This window comes from Bos taurus, chromosome 12, assembly GCF_002263795.3.
Source record: "Bos taurus isolate L1 Dominette 01449 registration number 42190680 breed Hereford chromosome 12, ARS-UCD2.0, whole genome shotgun sequence".
Taxonomy (NCBI): domain Eukaryota; kingdom Metazoa; phylum Chordata; class Mammalia; order Artiodactyla; family Bovidae; genus Bos; species Bos taurus.
In genome coordinates, this window is record NC_037339.1 from 50,561,327 (window position 1) to 50,570,811 (window position 9,485).

General features: G+C 40.0%; 1 long non-coding RNA gene across 1 annotated transcript; it reads left to right on the forward strand.

The window, feature by feature from the left end:
* The first annotated feature begins 435 nt into the window (after window positions 1-435).
* Window positions 436-9,449, forward strand: LOC101907166 (uncharacterized). Its single transcript, XR_236753.5, has 2 exons — window positions 436-4,993; window positions 5,112-9,449. It is a non-coding gene; the product is annotated as an uncharacterized lncRNA (long non-coding RNA).
* The last annotated feature ends 36 nt before the right edge of the window (window positions 9,450-9,485 follow it).

Sequence of the window (9,485 nt, forward strand, 5' to 3'; positions counted from 1 at the left end):
ATGATTTACGCCAGCTGTATGATAAAAATTGCTCTATGGTGTATCCTGGTCTCCCATCTTGAAGTAAGAACAAATATATTTATAGACAAAATGCTAATGTTTTATAATTTTTTAATAAAACAAGGTAAATTATCAGGATAGTAAAAAACCCAACTTACCTATTGTACAGCACAGGGAACTCTACACCATATTATGTAATAACCTATATGGGAAAATAATCTGAAAAAGGATGGAGAGAGAGAGATATATATATATATATACACACACATATATATATATACATACACACACACACACACACACATACCTGAATCACTTTGCTGTACATCTGAAACTAACATTGTAAATCAACTATACTCCAATATAAAATAAAAATTAAATTAAATTTAAAGTAAAAAAATTTTAATACAATTTTTAAAATATGATTTTAAAATATAATACAATTATAAATTATATATAATTTAAATTATAAATTATTTATAATTTTATAAAATTTAAAACATAATTTTTAAAATAAAATATAAATCTATATGGACATTTTCACACAAATAAAAAGGACAATGGCATAATGAACCCAAATATACACATCATCCAACTCCAACAATCATTAATAAATGGCTAATCTTTCACTTACACTCCAATATCTAAATGTTTATGGGTAGAAACGAACTCCTCAGCTGGTTTTTACTCACCCTGTAATTTCAAAATCACTGCCACAGGAAATCTTATCTCCTCAAGGGCATGACCAATGTCATTCTCCTCAGTATCCTTGACTCTTGGTATGTGTGCTCCAGAGACACCAAATATATGAATAATGAATGGTTAGATGTCTACCCTAAAAGCAAGGGGTTTTTCACACCCATCTATGAGTGGCATTTTTAGCAAGAAATAAAAAATACCCTCTTTTCTCATCCCCCAAACTAAGTCTCTGCTTCTACAGTGTGAAGGGGTTTGCACGTGTTGGGAGAAGGCAGTCTGCTTCTCCAGGGTTTCCCACATGCCCTGCCATTTCTTTGTAAATTCCTATGGGCCAGAATGTTAATATCTGTCTGAAATCATCAAACCTGTTGCTTAGTCATCACCAGTCAGAATCTGAAATCAACCTACATCCTGCAATTATGACCTTAATAATAACAGTTCTTTAGTAGCACATCTTAAATATTTCTTTGCCCTTTCCCTTGGCACAGAAATGTGAAACACAATGAGATATGTAAGTGCTTTTCTTTAACAAACGTTCTTCATATGCCGAAACAGTAACTAGCTGAAGATTAATAGCTACATTCTCCTGGGGTACTTGGAACTCAAAAGAGAATAAATCAGGATCAAGTTCATCAAGCTATGCAATCCATAATATTCAGTATTTCTGTGTGCTATGAAATGGTTACATCAATGGCTGGAATATCCCCCTTATCAAATACAGGACTAGTCAAATCGGCACCCTTCATTGGAAAATAACACGTAAAACAGTAAAATTCCATTTAAATGATGGCAAATAAGTTCTTATTCAAATTTGAAAACCTTAATACTTAAATTCTGAAATTCTTGATAAATACAGTAGAATGAGGTCTTCCCAGGTGACACTCGTGGTAAAGAACTCTCCTGCCAATTCAGGAAACCTAATAGATGAGAGTTCAGTCCCTGGGTGGGAAAGATCCCCTGGGTGAGGGCATGGTAACCTACTCCAGTATTCTTACCTGGAGAATCCCATGGACAGAGCATTCTGGTGGGCTACAGTCCATAGGGTCGCAAAGCGTCAGACACAACTGAAGCAATTTAGCATGCATAGTAATAGCAGAATGAATAGGCTAAATTTATACTAGCATCATTCATTTTGGGAGAATTAATACTAATATTAATGAATGATCACAAAAGTTAGATTATTTCTTTAGGCAATATATAAGAAGTTATTTAGTAAGTTACCTCTAGAATTTTTAGAAGAGTTGACTTATGCCTGTGCAGAAAAGAGTTAACATAGCACTCCTGACTGCTTATACTTAGAGCTGGCAAGGTTGGCCCTTCATTGGCATCTGGGAACTTGGATTCCAGGAGAATTCCCACCATTGACTGATATGAGCGGTTCACTGTGTCTCAACTGTTTTTACAAACAATATAATTACGCAACCCTCTGCATTACTTCTGGGAGTTTGAAATTTGGGTACATGCCAGGCAGGGGTGCCCATATGATAATCTCTCAGTAAAAAAAAAAAAATCTAGGTATTGAGTCTCTAATGAGCTACCCTGGTTGGCAACGTTTCACACAATTAGACACAACTTGTTGGGTTAGGGATTAAGCACATCCTGTGTGACTCCACTGGGGAAGGAATCTTGGAAGCTTGCAACACTAGCCCCACATGCCTTTTCACTTTGCTGGTTTGCTGGTATGATTATATGCTGAGTCCTATGATTACTCCTAGTAAATTACTAAAACTGAAGGTAGTCTTGAGTACCCCCCCCCCAACAATCCCCTAATCTACTTTGGAAAGAACCACTTAATCTGAGAATTAGTAATCTGCACCCCAATATGAGAAATAGCTTCTAAATGCATTACCAATGAATATTTAAGTATTTCCCAAGCATTGTAAATCAAGACATACGCAACAATTGTAATTATAATTTGTTCTGCTTTTGGTTACAACGTTGCAAGCCTTTAACAAGGATTTTTTTTCTAGTTATTGTCAGCACAAGTCACCCATGACTACTGCTCTCTGCATCAGGCAGGACCCAAGGACAAAATTCAGATCTCTTTTAAGTATTTAGGCTTATCTTGAACTTTGTGTTTTACTTTTATCTAACCACGTCTCTCATGAATGCTTGGGGTTTTTTTGTTCGGTTTTTAACTTTGAAAACTAATGGTTAATTGCAACCTAATCTAAACCATTGTACAGGATAGTACCCTGTATATATGCTTCTCTGAACTGAACTCAGCTATACCGCCTTCCCGCATTTAAGCGTGCGCGCGCTCTGCCACTCAGTTGTGCCGAACTCTTTGTGACCTCATGGGCTGTAACCCACCAGGCTTCTTTGCCCAAGGAATTTCCCAGGCAATACTGGTGTGAGTTACCATTTCCTACTTCAGGAGATCTTCCCAGCCCAGGGATGGAACCCGTGTCTCCTGCACTGACAAGCAGATTGTTTACCGCTGTGCCGCCGTTTTCCTACTCCTCTTTTATGTGTCCTAACTTCCACAGTTTCTCTCTCTCTCTCTCTAATTGCAAGTATAATTGCCAGACATTTCAAAACAGTTTAGATAAACCATACAGGAAGGAAGGGAGTACTGAATGGGCAATATATCCAAAGAAAAAATAGTGGGAAAGAAAGGGTAAGCTCTTAATATCGGTAAATGAAAATTAGTCAATATACAACTAATTTTGTATGTGTCCATAATATCCATGTGGGTCTTCCTCTCCTTACTTTTTCAGTTCTTATAATCTCTAGTAGCGCAGCCTCTTGTGAACAACGTTGAATTTGAAGCCATGGGTAACTAGCTTACTAAAGGATCGTTGTGAAGACTAAGATACAGTGAAAATGGGGAATTTCAAATTTAGAATTTCTTTTCTTTCCATGGACTTTTTGACATGGAAGTTCAATCTCAAATGCTGTCTCCTTCTGGTTACCACAGAAGACACTGAAGGCCAACAGTTTCTTTTCAGTCATTTCTTAATTTCATGAATAAACCAAAGAACATGCGTGCGCACTAATTCACTTCAGTGGTGAGCCCACCAGGCTTCTCTGTCCATAGGATTTTCCAGGCAAGAATACTGGAGTGGGTTGCCATGCCCTCCTCCATGCCCAACCCAGGGATTCAACCCACATCTTTAAAGTCTCTTGCATTTCCAGGCAGGTTATTTACCAGTAGCACCACCTCAGTTCAGTTCAGTCGCTCAGTCGTGTCCGACTCTTTGCGACCCCATGAATCGCAGCATGTCAGGCCTCCCTGTCCATCACCAACTCCCAGAGTTCACCCAGACCCACGTCCATCAAGTCAGTGATGCCATCCAGCCATCCCATCCTCTGTCGTCCCCTTTTCCTCCTGCCCCAATCCCTCCCAGCATCAGTCTTTTCCAATGAGTCAACTCTTCGCATGAGGTGGCCAAAGTACTGGAGTTTCAGCTTTAGCATCATTCCTTCCAAAGAACACCCAGGGCTGATCTCCTTTAGAATGGACTGGCTGGATCTCCTTGCAGTCCAAGGGACTCTCAAGAGTCTTCTCCAACACCACAGTTCAAAAGCATCAATTCTTCGGCACTCAGCTTTCTTCACAGTCCAACTCTCACATCCATACATGACCACAGGAAAAACCATAGCCTTGACTAGACGGACCTTTGTTGGCAAAGTAATGTCTCTGCATTTGAATATGCTATCTAGGTTGGTCATAACTTTCCTTCCAAGGAGTAAGCGTCTTTTAATTTCATGGCTGCAGTCACCATCTGCAGTGATTTTGGAGCCCAGAAAAATAAAGTCTGACACTGTTTCCACTGTTTCCCCATCTATTTCCTATGAAGTGATGGGACCAGATGCCATGATCTTTGTTTTCTGAATGTTGAGCTTTAAGCCAACTTTTTCACTCTCCTCTTTCACTTTCATCAAGAGGCTTTTTAGTTCCTCTTCACTTTCTGCCATAAGGATGGTGTCATCTGCATATCTGAGGTTATTGATATTTCTCCCGGCAATCTTAATTCCAGCTTGTGCGTCTTCCAGCCAGCGTTTCTCATGATGTACTCTGCATAGAAGTTAAATAAGCAGGGTGACAATATACAGCCTTGACGTACTCCTTTTCCTATTTGGAACCAGTCTGTTGTTCTATGTCCAGTTCTAACTGTTGCTTCCTGACCTGCATACAGGTTTCTCAAGAGGCAGGTCAGGTGGTCTGGTATTCCTACCTGGAAAGCCCCATAAAGAACATAGTAACCATGATTAATAAACAAGAGAGAAGTACCAGCACTCAACCAGATGAAGTCATCTGAGGAGGCTCATCTCTTCAACAACTCTCCAGGTAGTGAGAGAATCACCATTTGGTTTTAATTTGGCTTTTAGCTGGGGAAGGAACTTTATCTTGTAAAGGAGCTCTGTTTCTATAAGACCAATAGTCTATTTTCCTATCTCCCTTTCAGGAACACGCATGCTCACTGCAGCCACTACAATCCCAACAGCAGCAGCCAGCTGAAAGCCAGAAATTTTCAGTGTGAAATATAAATCCTGCCACTTCCTGCCCATATAAGGGCAAATAAAGCAGAAAATTGACAAAAAAAAAAAAAAACCCACAAAACTTTATCCCAGTGCAGATTCGCTACAGCTGCAAAGTTGTCTCCATCATATCCAAATACAGACCCGTGTAGGAACCAAAAGCCAATATATCTGCCCAGCCCCATCCACACCCAACACACACTGGTGGGACAGAGACAGGAAAACATAAGGAACAAACTCCCTCTTACTTGTTTGCCTACTTACTTATTTGAAAGATGAATGGGAGATACAGCTCTCCTTATCCACAGCAGTGATGAAATCCTGCCAGGAAGGAATTATGAAGACCTCCTGCCCAAGGTCACAAAACTATCTCAGTTTCTTCAGTTTTAAAGAACAGATAATAAATTCTCCACTCTACCACACTGTGTAAGAGGCTGACCCATTAATGTTTGTTATTAGTTATTAACTATCTGACTCCAATAGATTATAAACTTCTTAAAAATTGTCTGTGTACCACTATACGCCAAGTGATTAGCAAAGTGTGAGTTTGCTAATATTCAAGCAACGTTTGTTGAATGAGGACTTCCCTGGTGGTAAAGTGGAAAGGAATCCACCTGCCAGTGCAGGGGACACAAGTTCAATCCCTGGTCCTGGATGATTCCATGTGCTGAAGAGCAACTAAGCCCGTGTGCCACCACTACTGAACCTGCACACTTACAGCCCATGATCCACAAAAAGGCACCGCGATGAGAAGCCTGTGCACCATAGTGCAAGAGGAGTCCCTGCTCTCCACTAGAGAAATCTCGCATGCAGCAGCAAAGACCCAGTACAACCAAAGAGAAATAAATAATTTAAAAAATTTGGTGAATGAATATTACAGACTACTTAGCCATTATATTTTCAGTGTAAATTAATAAATATTTTGAGTTATATGCCCATCTTCACTGAATTTGGTCAGCATGAATCATTCCTCCTAAGGCAAGATTATTGAATTGATTTTCTTGAGATGTTGCGCTAATAGACCCACCTATATTATCTAGAAAATGCTGTGTATCATGTTTACTTCTTGTTTGTTTGCTTGCTATTACTTCAGAAGCAGACTTGAATACTGGATTAATCATTTAATTGCAGTTCTTGCTTTGTGGCACACTTTCATCATTGTTCTAAATGTAGCTCTCTTTTTAAAAAATTTTAACTTATGTATTTACTTAATGACATAATAAAGACCATGAACTTACTTCCCAACCTGAACAACTAGACATGACCAGTTTACATCTACTTTGGTTCCTCGTCTGCTGTTGCTGCTAAGTCACTTCAGTCGTGTCCGACTCTGTGTGACCCCATAGACCGCAGCCCACCAGGCTCACCCATCCCTGGGATTCTCCAGGCAAGAACACTGGAGTGGGTTGCCATTTCCTTCTCCCCTGCCTCTATCTTCTAGCTTGAAAACTAGAGGGAATCACTGACCCTGCTTTTGGTTTTCATTCCCTTTGTTTTTATGTTGTAAACATAAACATATGTTGTTGTTTAGTCACTAAGTCATGTCCAACTTTTTGTGACCCTATGGACTGTAGCCTGCCAGGCTCCTCTGTCCATTGGTTTTCCCAGGCAAGAATACTAGAGTAGGTTGCCATTTCCTTCTCCAGGGGATCTTCCTGACCCAGGGATCGAATTCATGTCTCCTGCACTGGAAGGCAGGTTCATTACCACTGAACCACCAGGGAAGCCCTGACCAGGTTGAGTACTCCTCAAAACTGCCAAGGTCAACAAAAACAAGGGAAATCTGAAACACTGTTACAGACAAGCTTAAGGAGAAGTGATGACTAAATGTAATATCCTGTCCTATACAGGATCCTGGAGTAGAAAAATATATTAGGTATAAACCAAGGAAACCTAATGAATCAACACTGGTTCATCAATTGTAACAAATGTACCACACTAATAAAAGATATTAGGGCTTCCTTTGGACTGCAAGGCGATCAAACCAGTCAATCCTAAAAAAAATCAGTCCTGAATATTCATTGGAAGGACTGATGCTGAAGCTGAAGCTCCAGTACTTTGGCCACCTGATGCGAAGTACTAACTCATTGGAAAAGATCCTGATGCAGGGAAAGACTGAAGGCAGAAGGGGACAACAGAGGACGATACGGTTGGATGGCATCATTGACTCGATGAACATGAGTTTGGGCAAGCTCCAGGAGTTGGTAATGGACAGGAAAGCCTGGAGTGCTGCAGTCCGTGGGGTCGCAGAGTCTAATGAGCTACTGAACTGAACTGAATATAAGATATTAAGGGAAATGGTGTGAAGTATATGGGAACTCTCTGTACTATCTTTGCAATTTTTCTAAAATTTAATAAAAAAATAAAATTTAAAAATTATTTGAAAAGATAATTCTGCTTAAGCACCTTTAAAAACAAAGCACAAGCATGTTGGAAGTTTCAACTATCTTGTCTTCTGCTCACATAAATCTGGTGTGTATGTTAACCTGTCTCAGTAGAAATGAAAGACGAAATGAAAATATTTGGGTTTTACTTAATGAGCTTGGGGATAATCTGTTTCTCTTTGGAAACTAAATGATCATTTATACATTTTCTAACTGGAGAATGAGGGATTTTCCAAAAGTTTACATTTAAGTCAAGTGTTTGAAACTTGAAACCCATTTTCCCACAGAAATGTTGTTACAAACAGTGGTTAATTCCCAGGCTAACCACTGAAGCTCCTTAAAATCATAATAAGCAAAATGGATGTTTTCAATGAAAAGTGTAAAAACTGTACTATGGGGAAAAAAAAAACAAAAACTTGCCTTTGAAATTCAGTAGATAAATTTAAACATGCAATTTAAATTTATTCTCATCAAATTCATCACCCAGTGTTTGGATTAGAGGCCTACTCTGGGCCTCTTTGCACATAACTTGAAACACCAAGAATGAGGGTGGGAGACAAGAGTGAAGATGTTAAACTCGAGTTGGTGGGCGATGGAAAGATTCTAAGCACAGTCTGGGAATTCAGGTGTATGGTTTTAACTCAGATTGGGCAGGCAGGTTTCTATTCTGATTTTGGGGGAGCAGGGGGCAGGCGGGTACAGTGAAGTTGCTTGAATATTCATTGGAAGGACTGATGCTGCAGCTGAAGCTACAACCCTTTAGCCACCTGTTGCGAAGAGCCAACTCGTTGGAAAAGACCCTGATGCTGAGAAAGACTGAGGGCAGCAGAAGGGGGTAACAGAGGATGAGATGGTTGGATGGCATCATGACTCAATGGACGTGAGTTTGAACAAACTCCAGTAGATAGTAAAGGACAGAGAAGCCTAGTGCACTGCAGTTGCAAGGGGTCACAAGGCTGGACACAACTGAGCAACTGAACAACAAAATGAAGTTGGTACCCGAAAGGACAGTAGGGACAGAAAAGGGCTTTGCCTTCTCGTAATCCTACAATTTTTAGTGTGCTACTTCGCAAAGGGTGGGTAACGGAGTACATCTGTGGGCAGCTGGTAAGCCACGAAAGACCAGTCAGCTAACCCTTCATGCTGGTGGGGTCTGAGTACAAGGGTGGGCAGCCGCAGGCAGTAGACCTGGGCTCCTCACACTAGTGTGCTACCAAGCAGAGGATCAAGAAAGTGGATTCATGTTACACACCTGCGGGTATGCTGACAGGGTGTGAAGTGGACTGAAAACTCCCAGCAGGGAGGGTCAGAAGAGGAAACAAAGGTAAGAGGCAGAAATGAAGTTTCCTGCAGTGGTGCCAGCCAAAATGTCAGACCCCAGCTGGGGTCACCATTTCTATAGGAAGGCCTGTTTGATGTATTTCAGGTTTGTCTATCCTGGTTTGGGGATGCACTACACATTTGTTAAAGATACATTATACCATAAAAAGAACTGTAAGGACTTTTCAGAAGCATACATAAAAACCAACATTTTTATCGAGTATTTTAACAATTTTTTTCAGTCTTTATTTTTTGGCCACACCATGTAGCATGCTGGATCTTAGGTCCTCAACCAGGGATGGAACTTACACCCTATGCATGGGGAGTGTGGAGTCTTAACCACTGGACTGCCAGGGAAGTCTTTTTTATAAAATGGTATTTTTTAATAATACAATATGAACTTAAAAATAATTTTTTAATTGCTCTTCCTCTCCCTCTTCATATTCTCTCTCCATCAATGCTTACAATCCGGTAAACTCCTTGATTTTCCTAATTTTCCATTAAGAATGCAAATATATATTGAGTACATTTTACATGGTTTTATGAAATAACTGTTATGTGTTAACACCAGGTGTATTGTCAACACATATTGATAAT